General features: G+C 35.3%; 1 long non-coding RNA gene across 1 annotated transcript in view; it reads left to right on the forward strand.

Annotated features, from left to right (window-relative positions):
* Positions 1-374: 374 nt before the first annotated feature.
* LOC117098700 overlaps positions 375-17,877 on the forward strand; it is a 92,081-nt gene continuing 74,578 nt past the window's right edge. The window contains exon 1 of the long non-coding RNA XR_004443548.1: positions 375-499. This is a non-coding gene — a long non-coding RNA (uncharacterized LOC117098700). The remainder of the gene's footprint in view (positions 500-17,877) is intronic.

Genomic DNA, 17,877 nt, shown 5'->3' on the forward strand with positions numbered 1-17,877 from the left:
GATAATAAAGACAATTTATCTTTGACATTTTGTAGACATCTCAGAAAAGTTCTAATTCTGTCCACAGTCGCTTCCTAGAATAGATTCAGAAGGAAAAAGAGAGAGGAGCTGTTACTCTAGGCTTTCATTATGTTCTAAAAACTTTCCTTATGTGGAACTCTTAGAATCACTCAATCACGGATTATTGAACTGGCAGCGACTACTACAGTACAGTTTGTTTGGCAACATCAAGGGCCAATACATTTCTTGGAAAAGTAGTCCCAGGCCTGAATAATTTGTATTTGTATCATAAAATATTTGATTACTCTGGTATATTCTTATGACACTGAATTGATGAGTATTTCTCTTGGCATCATCATAAATACATTTATATTAGACATAAAACTACCTACTTTCCTTGTTATAGATGAGTATGTTTTTGATGATTTTAAATCTCAAGTTGTGGCTCAGCATCACAAGTGGAAGAAAAAATAAAAGGAAAAATGAATGGCAATCAAAGGTAAGTTTGTCATCATTATAACAATAATGGTAATAGAGGTATTAATGGTATCTACAGAAGAAACTTACATTTTTAAGTATATACTATAGATTATCCACTTTGCTAAATGTTTTTTGTATATTATTTAATTTTTACAACGTCTTCATGAGAGTGTTCTATTTTTCTCGCTGTACAGATAAGGAAACAGGTTAGAAGAATTAAGAGACCACCAGTCAAACAGATCATTACATATGGCTACTAGGGCCTCAAACTGAGATCTTTTTGTTTGGTTGTAAGATCAATACACTAACATCAGGTGGGGTTAATGGCTCCAGTTTCAGGTTCTGGTTGTGCAGAACATACATCTACCTTTTTGTCAAGGCATCATTTCATTTGCTTCATCTCCCTTGGAAGCCTACGGGCAAGTTAATTGAATGCGATCTCACACTGACTCCCTTTACAAAAATAGCCTAGTCAGAATCTATGTACATACTCCAAATTGGATGCATAACAATGCCATTTTACACAAGAGCACTGAATATATTTACAAATAATTGTCTAATATTAACTAAGATACTTAGAGAAGAGTGATAAGAAAAAAAAAAAAAAGAAATTAAGATGGGACACTGAACCAGAATGTGCAACTGGCAAAGATGCAATTAAGATAAACATGTTCCAAGAATCTTACCTATAAAAAAGTGAATATTGAAAATGCTGGAGTACAGTTTGTAGAAAAAGAGTTGTGCCTACAAAGTGAACAGAGAGATATGGTAGACCTTCAGTAAATCTATGAAATCAATTCCTGGTAGGCTCAATGCTACTTGTATTTCAAGAAAGAATTCAATCAAAAAAAAAATTTTTTTAATGAAATCACCAGTTTAGTACAAAAGATCTCAGAAAAGGATATAAGGCTCCTAAGTATAAAACACACATAAATGAAAATAAACTGCACATACAAGTGTATTGAGGAGAACAAAACTAAATCCAAATTTATATTTAAATGCTCCCATTTAAATTGTCTAAGAAATAAATATTTAACTTCAGTAGAATGAGAGAAAGCTTGTTTGGCTGCACAGCTTCTTCAATTCAGTTCTGCTTTCTGGAAACATTTACAATGGGAGAAAGGTTAATAAGCTCCCCTGATGGTAGTAAGGGCATACACACTAGAGAGGAGAAAGAATGATTTTTTAAATTATTTCTATCCAATCTGTTTTTCCTTTTTACTCTAATGAGACATGCTAAGTACTCCTATTATAGTAATTTACCATAATATATATGGTGAAATGACCCTGACACCAGGCAAACCAAAGACTGTATCTTTTTAAATAATTGAAAAACAGACACAGAAACATTTTCTTTAGAAATGGACCCTTAGATTGTCTACACAGTATGCTGACTAGTGGAATACTTAAGGAACAATGACACCTGTATTTATATATTTCTAGGCAGTTACAGCTGACAGTATAAACTCATTTTATAGGATTGCTAAAACAGCTGCAGGAAAGAGATAAAGACATTTTATCATTTTAATTTGCTATCACGTAACATAACAGCAGTGGAACAAAATTGTCTGGGATTATTGAAAATAATCTGTCATCAGAACTGATGGTATTTACCAAAGCAGTTTCACTAGCAAACTTCACTCTGTTCTCAAGTTTGAAAAATAAAAATCTATTCCATGCCGTGTGAAAATGTCCTTGGTTCTACCTGTATTTATAAATAATTACATCAGCTACAAAAAAAAAACTGATTTTGGATAAAGAATAGTATTCTTCGTAATCACAAATAATTATCCTAGAAAATTGTATTAGAATACATCCAAATCATCTGATTTAATAGAACTATCCCTTAAGACCTTTTATATATAGGTTTAAAACATATCTTAATTTTTATTCACCAATATAATCTCTATTCGTGCAATTTTTAGAATGTGCTAAAAGCAAACAACCTTGATAAATTCAAAAAAAAGAGAAATATAATCCCAGAGCCTCATTATCAATTTCAAGCCGTATCACTTTTATGTTGGGTTTCACATCAAACAAATACCTTAGGTGGCCAGAGACAGACTTCAGGTTGTGATGGCAACATGAAAATTAGTTTAAGTCCATCAAGAGCTTACACCAGGTCAGGAAGTTATTGGTTTGACGTGTCTATTAAGGGGAGAAAGAGCTTTGCTGGCATAGACCTAAGGACCTAAGACACACATCACTGTTTCATGCCCATTTGGAAAGCTGCAGGTCTCTTGTAAGAATGTGCCCCTACTCTTCTTTCAGGGATAAGTTATTGCTTCTTCCTTGGAATACCAACAGCACCTGTCATTAAACATTTTATCATAGTCTGTTTTCATGGTTGTAGAACTGAGAAAGTCGTTCAGGAGAAGGGCAGCTGGAAATGACATTTATGTGCCAGATGTTGCTCATGAAAGTGAAATGTGGAGAAAAGCTGGGAATTTAGAACATTTTCTTCTGACTCCAAAACCTCTTCAGAATCTCTCCACTATTATATTATTGTTTGTGTCATATGCCCAGATAGGTTTGTAAGCAATTTGAGATGAGGAATAAGGTTTTATATATGTCTCTGCACCCAGGACTACCTATACAACTGTACCTGTATAAACTGTTCAATGGAGATTTAGCTATCAAAACAAAACCCATAGCTGTGTTGGCTATTTAGTTTTGGTATTTTCTTAATTTTTTTTTACATTTTAGAATAAGCTTGTCAATGTCCAAAATGTCCACTGGAAGTTTGACTGGTAGTGCTCTGAATTTCCAAATCAATTTGAAGATAATTGACATCTTAATAATTCTGAGTCACTACAATCATGAAAACAGTGTACTTCTATTTCGGATTTACTCTCAGCAGTTTTGTGATTTTCTTTTTTTTTTTTTTTTTTTTTTTTTTTGAGACGGAGTCTCGCTCTGTGGCCCAGGCTGGAGTGCAATGGCCGGATCTCAGCTCACTGCAAGCTCCGCCTCCCGGGTTTATGCCATTCTCCTGCCTCAGCCTCCCGAGTAGCTGGGACTACAGGCGCCCGCCACCTCGCCCAGCTAGTTTTTTGTATTTTTTAGTAGAGACGGGGTTTCACCGTGTTAGCCAGGATGGTCTTGATCTCCTGACCTCGTGATCCGCCCGTCTCGGCCTCCCAAAGTGCTGGGATTACAGGCTTGAGCCACCGCGCCCGGCCCAGTTTTGTGATTTTCAATGCACAGGTTGTTCATATCTTTTTTTCTCTCAAATTTTAAGTTCTGGGACACATGGGCAGGAGGTGCAGATTTCTTACATAGGTAAATGTGTGCCACGGTGGTTTGCTGCTGAGATTATTCCACCACCCAAGTATTAATCCCAGCATCCATTAGCTATTCTTCCTGATGCTCTCCTACCCCCCACCCCCAAAATGCCCCAGTGTGTGTTGTTTCCCCCCAAGTATCCATATGTTCTCATCGTTCAGCCCTCACTTACAAGTGAGAACTTGCAATGTTTGGTTTTCTGTTCCTGAGCTAGTTTGGAGGATTACAGCTTCCAGCTCCATCCATGTCTCTGTAAAGACCATGATCTTGTTCCTTTTTATGGCTGCATAGTTTTCCATGGTGTATATGTACCACATTTTCTTTAACCAGTTTGTCAGTGCTGGGCATTTGGGTTGACTCCATGTCTTTGCTACTGTGAATAGAGCTGCAATGAACATGTGTGTGCATGTATCTTTGTAATAAAATGATTTATATATCTTTGGGTATATACCCAGTAATGGAATTGCTGGATCAAATGGTATTTCTGCTTCTAGATCTTTGAGGAATGACCACACTGTCTTCCACGATGGTTGAACCAATTTGCACTCTGATCAACTGTGTAAAAGCATTTCCTTTTCTCCACAACATCACCAGTATCTTTTATTTTTTTTATTTTTCATAGCAGCCATTCTGATTGGCATTAGATGGTATCTCATTGTGATTTTTATTTGCATTTTTCTAATGATCAATAATGTTGAACTTTTCTTCACGTTTCTTGGCCACATGTATGTCTTCTTTTGCGAAGTGTCAGTTCATACCCTTTGCCCACTTTTTAATATGGTTGTTACTTGTAAATTTGCTTAAGTTCCATATAGACTGGATATTAGACCTTTGTCAGATAGACTGCAAAAATTTTATCCCACTCTGTAGGTTGTCTGTTCACTCTGGTGATAGTTTCATTTGCTGTGCAGAAGCTCTTTAGTTTAGTTAGAGTCCATTTGTCAATTTTTGCTTCTGTTGCAATTGCTTTTGTTGTTTGAGTCATCAAATCTTTGCCTGTGCCTATGTCCACAATGGTATTGCCTAGAGTTTCTTTTAGGGTTTTGACAGTTTTGGGTTCTACACTTAAGTCTTTAATCCATCTTGGGTTACTTTTGTATAAGGTGTAAGGAAGTAGTGCAGCTTCAATTTTCTGCACATGGCTAGCCAGTTCTCCCAGCACCATTTATATGGGGAATCCTTTCCCCATTGCTTGTTTTTGTCAAATTTGTTGAAGATCAGATGGTTGTAAGTGTATAATCTTAGAGTTATCCCTTCTGTTCATTGGTCTATGTGTCTGTTTTGTACCAGTATCATGCTGTTTTGGTTACTATATCCTTATAGTGTAGTTTGAAGTCAGGTAGCATGATGCCTCCAGCTGTGTTACTTTTGCTTAAGATTGTCTTGGCTATTTGGGCTTGTATTAGTCCATTTTCATGCTGAGGATTAATACATACCTAAGACTGGGTAATTTATAAAGAAAAAGAGGTTTAATGGACTCACAGTTCCATGTGACTGGAGAGACCTCACAATCATGGCAGAAGGCAAAAGGCATGTCTTACATGGCAGCAGGCAAGACAGAATGGCAATCAAGTGAAAGAGGGTTCCCCTCATAAAATCATCAGATCTGGTGAGACTTCATCACTATGCTGCGAACAGTATGGAGGAAACCACCCGCATGATTCAATTATCTCCCACCAGCCCTCTCCCACAACATGTAGGAATTATGGGAGCTACAATTCAAGATGAGATTTGGGTAGGAACACAGCCAAACCATATCAGTGGATAAAAAAAAATAGTTTTATCCAATCCTGTGACAGTGTCAATGGTAATTTAATGTGAATAGTATTAGTCTATAAATTTCTTTGGGCAGTATGGCCATTTTAATATTGATTCTTCCTATCCATGAGCATGGGATGTTTTTCTACCTGTTTTGTGTCATCTCTGATTTCACTGAGCAGTGGTTTATAATTCTTCATGAAGAGGTCCTTCACTTTCCTTGTTAGTTGTATTTCTAGGTATTTTATTCTTTTTGTGGCAATTGTGAATGAGAGTTCATTTACGATTTGGCTCTCGACTTGCCTGCTGTGGGTGTATAGGAATGCTAGCAATTTTTTCACATTGATTGTATTCTGAAACTTTGCTGACATTGCTTATCATTTTAAGATGCTTTGGGTTTGAGACTATAGGGTTTTATAGATACAGTATCATGTCATCTTTAAACAAAGATGGTTTGACTTCCTCTCTTCCTATTTGAATATCTTTTATTTCTTTCTCTTGCCTGATTTCCCTAGCCAGAACTTTTAATACTATGTTGAATAGTAATAGTGAGAGTGGGAATCCTTGTCTTGCGTGAGTTTTCAAGGGGGAATGCTCCCAGCTTTTGCCCATTCAATATGATATTGGCTGTGGGTTTGTCATATATGACTCATTATTTTGAAGTATGTTCTTTCAATACCTAGTTTATTAGGGTCTTTTAACATGAAGGAATGTTGAATTCTATTGAAGGCCTTTTCTGCATCTATTGGGTAATCATGTGGTTGTTGTCTTTAGTTCTGTTTATGTGAGGAATCACATTTAATGATTTGTGTATGTTGAACCAACCTTGCATCACGGGGATGAAGCCTACTTGATTGTGATGGATAAGCTTTTTGATGTGCTCTCAGATTCAGTTTGCCAGTATTTTGTTGAGGATTTTTGCATCTATGTTTATCAACAATATCGACCTAAAAGTTTTTTTGTTGTATTTCTGCCAGGTTTTAGTATCAGGATGATGCTGGCCCCACAAAATGCGTTAGAGAGGAGTCCCTCCTTTTGTAATTTTTTGGAATAGTTTCAGTAGAAATGGTACTAGCTTTTCTTTGTACCTCTGTTAGAATTCAGCTATGAATCTGTCTGGTCCTGGGTTTTTTTGTTTTGTTTTTTGTTTTTTTGTTAATAGGCTATTTAATAGTGCCTCGATTTCAGAGCTTGTTGTTGGTCTAGTCAGGGATTCAGTTTCTTCTTGGTTCAGTCTTCGGAGGGTGTATGTGTCCAAGAATTTATCCATTTCTTCTAGATTTTCTAGTTTACATAGAGAGAGGTGTTTGTAGTATTCTCTGTTGGTTCCTTGTATTTCTGTGGGGTCAGCGGTAATATCTCCTTACCATTTCTGATTGTGTTTATATGAATCTTTTATTATTCTATTATTAGATAGTGGTCTATTTTTTCCAAAAAAAAAAAAAAAGTTCCTGGATTCATTAATTTTTGAAGGGTTTTTTGTCTGTATCTCCTTCAGTTCGGCTCTGATTTTGGCTATTTCTTGTCTTCAGCTAGCTTTTCGGATTTGTTTGCTCTTAGTTCTCTAGTTCTTTTGGTTGTGATGGTAGGGTTTCAGTTTGAAAACTTTCTAGCTTTTTTTTTTTGAGGTCTTTTCCAGCTCTTTGATGTGGGCATTTAATGCTATAAATTTCCCCCTTAACACTGCTTTAGCTGTGTCCCAGATATTCTGGTACATTGTATCTTCGTTCTCAGTTGTAAAGTTTTTTTGTTTTGTTTTGTTTTTAGCCAGAGTCTCTCTTTTTTTTGCCCAGGCTGGAGTGCAGTGGCGTGATCTTGGCTCACTGCAACCTCTGTCTCCCAGGTTCTGGCAACTCTCCTGCCTCAGCCTCCTGAGCAGCTGGGATTACAGGTGCATGCCACCATGCCTGGCTAATTTTTATATTTTTAGTAGAGATGGGGTTTCACCATGTTGACCAGGCTTGTCTGGAACTCTTGACCTCAAGTGATCCACCTGCCTCGGCCTCCCAAAGTGGCAAAGAACTTCTTTATTCCTGCCTTACTCATTTATCTAGTTTTCAGACTTTTAATGAGTTTCACTAGAGCTCAAAAATTACTGCAACGAATTCCATATATTGGAAAATTATTTCATTTCCAAACTGCCAGCTTATTTTTAGTTATTTGACTGTAAATGTGTCTCCTTTGATAAGAGATTCAAATTTTCTGAGTTTGTAGGCTTTAATACCAGTATGCAAAGATTATGTGCCTGACTAGTATTGAATGTGATTGCCTATAGCTTCGTACATGAGTCACTATGAGACAACCTACAGGTCCTCAAAATTAAGCTTTGTACTCTGGACATATTAAATAGCATTGGTATATAAACATATTTCATGGCATCTTCGTGACAGAATGGGTTTTTTAGTTGCAGAATTTTTGTATAATTCAGATATTTAGTAAGACTAACACAAATCCAAAAGTAATTATCTGCATATAAACATACATCCTGAGGCAAATCAATGATGAACAACTGGTATTTATTGAATATTTTTAATGTGGGAAATATGCTTCTATATCTTTTAGGAGCTTAAAGACTAGCTAGTTCATCAAGATGAAATTAAATATGGCACTAAATAGTGTTCTGTGGAAATTGGTCATCAATACAACAGTAGAGTTAAAGTTTGCAAGATGTAAACTAATGCTATCAATTTTGACTAATATTCCAAACCAGGAAATTAGAAGTCATCCTTGCTTCTCTTATTTAGTCACCAGAGTTGGTAGGTTCTAATTCCCAAATAATTTCAAAATCTGACTTTTCACATCTATCTCCATTGACTTGACTTGGACTTATATCGCCTCTAATCTGAGTAGTTCCAAGAGCATCTGAAGTATTATCTGTGTTCTCTTCCAAATAACACAAAGTTTTTCATGGTTCTAGTCTCTTCATCTTGATCTTCTTTGCCCAGAGCTTCAAGGATAAACTCAATGTCACTTGGTTGCTGTTGTCTGACCTGCCCCAAAGTCCAGTAAGAGTTGGCTATCATGTCACTTGTGTTTACATATCATTTAATATAGTCTTTTTTTTTTTGTAAGCACTTATCACATTGTATTATTTGTATTGTGCCTGTCTCTTCTGGAGGGTAACCATAAGGTTTATTACTTCTCTGAATTCAAAGAATTTGGTCAATGCTTGGTTCACAGCAGGTAGTCAGTATTTAAGGAACTGAATTGAGTTCCAGGACTGTTAGTATCTTAAATGTCTCATGAGTGAAGAACATGACTGGAACTGACATGCCTTGCTCTTGTCACTCACTTCCACTTCCATCCCCATCCAGAGATGTAAGTGCAAAACTCTGTGAAATTAAAAAAATCATAGACCAGAGATTTTAGAAGTATGGACCATTTGATTATTTTTATCCCAACAACCTTTCCAGCCTGCTTTATAACAAGGTAGCTTTTCAGCCAAATTAAAAAGATCAGGGAAAAAAAAGTGTTAGTTAATTATTTCTGGAATAGAAAACTGAAAGATACACTTTGTTAGTTTTCTTGGAAGATATTTTTCAAATTATTATTTATGAAAAAATATTAAGAATTTTGATACATATTCAAAATATTTTCCATCATTGCATATCTACCTATGTTATTTTGTTTCAGTTTACAAACATCTCTGATGCTAAAATACCTCCTTCAATATATAATTAAGGATTACAAACATGCTTCAGTTTTCAAACTAATGTCTATACTCCAAGTACAAATGAAATCATTATGAAGTTTTAAAACACCACAATATCATTAATACTATAAAATCTTAAAAACTACTTTTATCATTGTTCAAGTATTTTATGAATATCTCAGATCCAACTTGAAAGCATTTTTTCATGTAGTACTGTTTTATATGCATTTTAATGTCTTCTCTACTTTCCACAATGATCCCATGAATGGTTGAACACAATTTGAGATAACATCTTTGTTTTTAACATAATTCATTTGATTATGTGATGAAACTATTTCATTTATGTAATAAAGCTCCAATACATATCTTTTACTTTTTCCTTGCTTTGTAAATTATTTGGATTTTTTCCTCAAGTCAAATTCCCACAAATTATTATATCAATGAATGAGAACATGTGCATGGCCCTTAACATATTATGCCAAGTTTCTTGAAAAAAGCTGTGCCTATTTATTCTGACTCTCAAGAATGAATATAAGCATATCATGTTCACTGGGCCCCTTTCTAGTGCTCTTCTAAAAACAGCCTTCAACTCCTGAGCTTGTTGTGCCATTCCCAAAACTGCTCCTCCTGAGTACAGACTGGTAGGAGAAGAGACCCTGAGAGAACCTTCGCTGTTACCACCATATCCCCCACTCTTGTTGTTGCCACCACTTTTGCCTGCTACAGGGCTGCAGCTTCATTAGGGGCAGACAGGGAAGGTTCAAAGAGCTCTATTCTGTAATAAACTGTCTTCCAAGTCCTCCAACCAGTCTTTTTTTTTTTTTTTTTTTTTGTCTGTAGCTTTTCAATATCCAAGAGATATATATGACTAAGAAGATACAGAAGTCAAAACAAACAAATAAGCAAATAGAAGAAATAAAGTAAACTAACTCTCCAAAGTATGGTCATTCTTTGAGTTTTGATTATGTCTACCCAGTTCACCTACTTTTCTTTACTTTTAGAGGCATCTTATAGTTGCTTTATGAATTTTGTCTTCCTTTCCTTTCACCTTTCATCAATGGGAAAGATAGAATGGAGTGTACTTATTCCTTCCTAACTGACATTAGAACCTATCAATAAGTTTTTAATCAGGAGACTGAGAAAGTAGACTTACTCCTTTGTCACTAGTTGATTTCAAAGATAGTGGCCTGGTTACAGTATATGTTTGGTTTTGAGCCAGTTTGATCCAATGAATATGAGATTTACCATTGATTCATTTATTGGAAATACATGACATTGGAATTATACCAGTTGGGCAGATTTAATTCTACATTAAATTTGCTAGATGAGAAACATATAACCAGTTGTCTTTTTCTTTTCTTTCCTTTTCTCCCCTCCCTCCCTCCCTCCCTCCCTCTCACCTTTCCTTCCTTTCCTTCCTTTCTACCTCCTCCTCCCTGCATATGGGAGCCTAGATTCATGGTTAACATTTTTTTTTCCTTTATAAAGGACCCGAGAGTATTTTAGGATTTGAGGGATACAAAGTCTCTACTGCAACTACCGTATTCAACTCTACTGTTGTGGTGTAAAAGCAGGCGATGGACAATATTTAAATAAATGAGCTGGCCAAATTTGGCCAACAGGCTATAGTTTGTCAATCTGTGGCTTAGAATGATGAATTAACATATTTGATCTTCAGTATTTACCCAGTAGTAGGGTTGTTACAGTAAAAACCCATCATAACATTTTAAGTGGCTTAAAAAATGTTTGAGTAAAAATGTGTTTGGGGTTATTGAGAAGTTATTGACGCCTGATATGATACTGAAATACTAGTATGTGTGGGTCCAGGTTCTGAGATTTCCGGGAGCCAATTTCTTCTAATTACTTTTTTACATTTGATTTTTTTATCTATGTATATGTTCTTCTAATGAACTCTTTACTAGAATTTAGGCCATTAATTAGAAGACCTAAATTAAGAGTTATGTGTATATATATGTGTGTGTGTATATATATGTGTGTATACACATATATATACACACACATATACACACACATACACATATATATACATATACATATATAGATACATTATTTTTATATATATGTGTGTGTGCCTAGGTAATCTGAAAAAAAAGCTGACTTTTAATTATATAGGTTGAAAAATACTGGAAAATAACATTTAATTAGACTCAAATCAAGAGCTGCCAGATTCCACACTGAAATGTAACATTACTGAAAACAGAATTTTTGAAGGTTCTGTATTTATGAGTATTCAGTAAGAAATTATTTCAGCTCCCATTTTTAGTATAGCACTCCAGACAAGAAATAGACTATCTTGGCTTTTAAAAGTTCTGTTAATTCTTCATATGAAACAAAACTCTAAAACAGTTTTATTTTTGTAAAACATTCTTACAAAGTATGAACAATTATAGTTGACTGACTTAAGTTGAGAAGTTTCTGTATAAATAAATAGCACTCTCAATTTTTGCATTCACAATTCAACACTGTCTAGCTCTGTTAAAATGGTGTCATTTCACAATAGTTGTATCATCTACGTTTCAGAAAACAGGGTTGTTATCCTGCCCTTCAGACAGGACAGGACCAGAAGATACTGTAAGACAAACATAAACGCTGTAGTGCGAAGAATCTAAGGAAGAGGTAATAACCAAAGCCATAAAATGATATATATTTTACTGCAGAAACATGAGCAATATCTATGTGGCTATTCATGCTACAAACTAAGCCACCCACAAACATTCAGCAGAAAATTCCCTTTGAATAGTTATAATTCAAGAAACAGAAAGCTCTCTCTAAAAAATGTGCCAAGTATTTTTAATAGAGAATTCATAAAGAAATACAGCTGCTCAAGATATGAATGATAAGAGGATCAAACATATAGAACAGGGCTTTGTGAAAAGCAAAATTTGGCTTAAAGGAATGTAGGATGAAAATAAATGAAAAAATAAAGAACTATCAGAATGCCTCCAGAAGTTATAATGGATATGGGCTCTATCGCTTTTCTCCCAGGTGATAGTAGTTTATTTCCTTGCCCAAAAAACTTTTTCAAATCACATTTGCCACTACCCAGACCAGGAGCATTACATAGCCACTAAGTTTCACTTTCTTAAAAGAGATATGTTAAGAATATGAACGTAATCTATGCTGAGGAGCAGTTTACCGGCTTCATGGAATTTACAGTACCAGGAGATGCCAACCCAGTATTCAGCTGGGCTTTTTAAATAACACTACATATGCAACTTTAAGTATCATGAGTTCAAACTTATAAGATTGTGCAGAGGAAAGTGCTGTTAATGTTAATAAAGATCGCATTGCCAACTGAACTATTACTCACCTACACCTCATTTGCTTTGTTAGTTTAAGTCCAATACAGCATTTTGGGAATCTGAGAGGCTAAATAAAAAAGCACATGAAGAGAAGTTTACAGTTTGATTTGACCAATAATTTCTGCTATCATGAACTTCTAGGTGTCACATTCTAGACTATCTTTCTTAAAATTCTCCATCTTGGTATTATTATAAAGAACAAATGGAGGACTGAGTCACTATGCATATTATTGTCTCTTAAAGTCGGCACTCCTAACACTGGGCTTATCAGGGCCTACTGAGAAAAGGGGAACTTCAGGAAGGCCCTGGCTTCAGGGGTGAGGATTCCACCCAATTCCTGCATTATCTCCTTTCAAATTTCATTTAGGACGATTGGAATGTCTAGACAGATTTTCGGTTTGAGTGAAGCAAGCCTAACAAAAAGTTTTCTTTACTACTTAAGAGAGGTGTCATTTGGTTCATTTCTCACAACATTTTAGAAAGACGCCAATGTCCCTGAAATGATGTTGAGTGCTAGAAAACCAGTTATCATAAAATGTTAGGGAAAGATGATAAAATATGTGTCCGTCCAATCTCTACATTTAATTTTTGTATTTTACTTTTTGGACATTTTAATTCTATTCTTAAGTTGTCTCATTTGTAAAATGAGAATAATAGTACCTCCTTCATTGAGATGACATAAGAATACAACCTAGAAAATATTACAACAGGAATAAATACAAGAACAGCTGAGGGAGTGATGTAATAAATTTGCCTTGAAGAGCAGGGGTTGGTTGCTCTCTCTCTCTCTCTCTCTATACACACACACACACACACACACACACACACACACACATTCCTATATATACATATATACCTATATATACACACACACATATACACATACACACACACTATATATAAAATATGATGTATGTATATGTATATATACATACACACATATACATACACACTAGGAAACATGAGCCGGACTTTATATAATAAAGAATAAAAGCAGTGCAGAAGGAAATGCATTATAAATACACTAAAATATAGCTAGAAAGGGACATGGATAAATAATTCTGGAGGAATATAGGGTTATAGGCCATGATGCTAGAAAATCATTGTGGGGCACAATTGTGAAGTCTTTCATAGCCTTGCTAAGTAGTTTAACATTTGTGGTTTTCATGAGAAGCCATAAAATATATTTAATGAGCAGTAATATGAACAGCCCTAGGGTTGCTTGATGACCTTCCAAAAGCACAACAGTTTTAGCAGAATAATGATGAAAACAAGTCATTTGTGTTGAAGTAAATCAGATCATACAAAAAATCAATTTCAGATGGATTGTAGATCTAAATGTAAAGGATAAATAAAGCTTTTAGAAGAAAATATTAAATGTCTTCATGAACTGAAGTGAGCAAATATTTCTTGAAAGGGCATAAAAAAACACTAACCGTAAGTGGAAATTTTGAAAAATTAACCTATTAAAATTAATAACTCTTATTCATCAAAAGGCAACAATGAGAGAAGTCACAAAGAAGAAACAATCAATATTTATATCTAGCCATATATCTACATCCAGAAAATATAAATAGCTCAACAAATCAATAAAATGCAGACAATTCAATAGAAAGTAGGCTAAAAATATGCATATCTATGACCTAGAAATCATATTCACAGATACATACAATAAGAAAGTGTACATGTGTTCACCAAAAGGTATGTTGAAGAATGTTTAAAATACAACTACTCGCAAAAATTCCAAACTGGAACTAACCAAATATCCATTAAAAAAAAAAAGGCTAAATTTTTATATGTATGCACAATGAAATCCTACCACAGCAAGAAGAATGAACAGCTACATGTAGAGACACTATGGATAAATCTCACAAATATCACAAGTCCTGTACACTATGGTAGTCCAGGGTATTATGTTCTCACATGGAGTGTGAGAAGCCTAACACCTAGAGTGCATTCTACCTGATTCCATTTCTATAAAGTGCAAACCCAGGTATATGGTGTTAGAAGTTAGCATAGTGGTTATTTTCCATTTGGGCCTAACGATCGAGAGGAACGATGAAGCTTCTAAGAGGCTGATGAAGTTCTGTCTTGTGATCTGGCACTGGTTACATTTTTGGTTCATGTTGAAATCCATAAAGTTTCATTTATGCTTTGTGCACTTGTATGTATACTTGAATAGAAATTATGAGAATTACTAAAACAATATTTAGAGGACTTCTACTTCCAACATCATGCCTAATTAAATATATTGAAGAAAAGTCTTCCAAAGCAAATGCCAACACACTGGATAAACCATGACTACTTTTTAATGCATAGCTGAGCTCACAGTAAATTACAGGAAATCTGCATGGGACACATGAAAACATAGGAGCTAGAGCCATAGATGTGATCCTTGAACTCTGAGCTGGTGCTATCTTGAGGGCACACCTATCCTGGGGATTAAATCACAGCCCTGAACTACCACAGTTTACAAGACTTGACTAAATCAATGAATCTCTCTCTTTCTCTCTCTCTCCCCACACCCAAAAGTCCATGCCTCCCTTTCTCTCTCTCATTGATGAATCTTTGGGATAGAAAAGAAGTTAAAATCCGGGCCGGGCGCACTGGCTCACGCCTGTAATCCCGGCACTTTGGGAGACTGAGGTGGGTGGATCACCTGAGGTCAAGAGCTCAAGACCAACCTGGCCAACCCAGTGAAACACTGTCTCTACTAAAAATACAAAAATTAGCTGGACGTGGTAATGGTTGCCTGTAATCCCAGCTACTTGGGAGGCTGAGGCAGGAGAATCACTTGAACCTGGGAGGCAGAGGTTGCAGGAAGTGAGCCAAGATCACACCATTGCACTCCAGCCTGGGCAACAGAATGAGGCCCCGCCAAAAAAAAGAAAAGAAAAGAAAAAGAATAGTAGTTAAAATCCAACTAATGAAATACACAAAATTTTCTGTAGAAAATAAGCTGACTTTGACTGCTTTTCTGTCCCAGTTTTCCCTAAAATATATATTGTCTTGTTCTTCTCATTTTCTGACAGAAAATGGGCTTGCCCTCAGCAATCTTGCAATTAGAATTCAACCCACCAGTAGACACTCTTTTTTTCCCTAACACCATTTGAGGCACCAGAAGCTCTCTGTTTTACAGATAAAGCTACCTATAGATACCTCATGTTCATCTAATTTCAAAAGAAAATATTATAAAAGAGTTCTGAATTGGAACTCAGGAGGAAACAAAAAAGCACCTGGTACCCAACATGTCCACTGATTATATGGTGCCCTCAAGCGTCGCTGTTTAGGCCTCAGTAATTTCATTTGTCAAATTTAACGAGTGGACACTGGTTTACTGGTTTTTCTAGGTATTATGTTCATAAGCTTTGGAGTCAGGCAAACTGAGAACTGCCCTGTATTATGTAAGTAAATTGACAGGAGCATCCACTGAAACCTCACATAGACTTTGCAAAGATGAAGCATATCTGTGTGCTTGAAACAGAAAGATCTTTATGATGTACTGTTAAGTAACAAAGCGCAGAGCAGTATGAATAGTAGTTTATTTATAAAAGAAACAGTGTGAATACAAATATATTATTAATAGAATATATCTGCAGAGATCTACATAAATCAAGTTTCTTCTAGGTTAAAAAGAGGTAGTACAATGTTTCTGTATTGATTGAATAAATAACATGTGGATACATAACTTTTATAATTTTATAATCACAAAATTTAGTTAATTCTTTTTCAATGGCAGGCACAAAGCTGTAGTTAAATAAAATTTGGTAACCTTTACCGTGGTGAACACTCTAAGAAGCTACTGATTATTATTATTTTCCTAAAAACTAAAAATAAAAATATTTGAAATTAGTGGATTGTATGACAATGTGATAATAAATGTATTTAACAGCAAATACATGTTACAGTGAATCTCATTTATTCAGGGATAGGTGGTAGTTAGGTATGAAATCAAGCTTGATCAGAAAAAGATCAGATAGAAATAGGAGAAAGATAAAGGATTTGGCCCTGTTGCCTTCTTAGAGAGAAGAAAGCTGACATAGGACTGGTAATAAATAGTGTAGAGATGGGGCATGCCAAGGGACATTGTTAATGACATCTTCCTGAGATTACAGAAGCAACCAAACAAATGTCCTGGGTGGAAAGATGTAGAAGCTGCGAAAAGGAATGATACACTTCTAATACAGGGTCTCAGACTACAATGGTGATAGGAAAGTAGGATTAAGTAACTCAAAACAAGGGTTTTACTCTAATTGTCAAATTCAATTTAGGGTATGCAACATAAGGCATAGCAGTGAGGTACAACATTTAGTGATGAGTTTTTCTGACCACTAGGAGCTATTTAATAGAATTCCATTTTTAGAGGCACAGTGTCCAGAAAAAACAAACAAACAAACAAAAACCCAGTTTTTCTAGTTATGAGATTGAATCAAATAATCGTCCTGTGCCCAGAGTGACATAACTCTAAAATGAGCCTTGTTTCTCAGAAGTGTCCCTGTTGCTAACTGCTCACAAATTGTATGCTGGCTTATTGAAAGAATCTTGTGTCAATGCTGTCACTTTTGTCCCTTTGGCTCTTTATGAAACTACCCATTTTAGCTCTTTTGAAAGAATGTTCTTTTTTTCTCAGGTTTATTAGATCTCTAATACTGATCAGAAGTTCTTGAATTCCTATCATCTTTTTTTCTTCAACCATGGTTTAGAGGAATACAGAGAATATTTTCATAATATTCAAGTAAAAAGAAAAATCTTTCTAAGCCTGTCAGGAAACTAAATAACCTCAAAAAGATGAAATATGGCAAATGGTAACATATGGTAAATGGTAACAAATGGTAACATATTGCTAACCATAACTAACTCCAAAACTCTGAGCAGTCAAAAGCAATCATAATCTCAAGAAAAATACATGCCTTTATAAACAGCAAAAGCTCCTACAAGAAAAGATGGGCAAGAAAATGCCTCAGTAAATTAGACCAAGAATGTGCTTGAAAAGATATCTGAAAAACAATGACATCAGAATATGGGAAAATGGTCTAATAAAGTAATTTGAATTAAAATTATGCTGTTGTCAAATTTCTATAATGTGAGAATGAAAATTTTAGAAGTATACATTGTTAAACATAATTGAATGGCAATTTGTTAATACTATATATCAAAATTAAGATGTAAAATCTTTTAATCAGAATTAAACCTTAAGTATCCTCGAGTATAGCAAAGAGTAAACAACAATGTCAGTACCCAGCACCAGATTTGCATTAAGAGATGATACATTTAATGAAACCTTAAGGAGTAGTGAACCAAGTAAAGGCCAGCCAACGGGTGGCAGAGACTGCCAGCGAGCACCCACATAAACCCACATTTTCCCCTACATGTTAAAAA

The sequence above is a fragment of the Trachypithecus francoisi genome, unplaced genomic scaffold (assembly GCF_009764315.1).
Source record: "Trachypithecus francoisi isolate TF-2019V2 unplaced genomic scaffold, Tfra_2.0 Lachesis_group16, whole genome shotgun sequence".
Taxonomy (NCBI): domain Eukaryota; kingdom Metazoa; phylum Chordata; class Mammalia; order Primates; family Cercopithecidae; genus Trachypithecus; species Trachypithecus francoisi.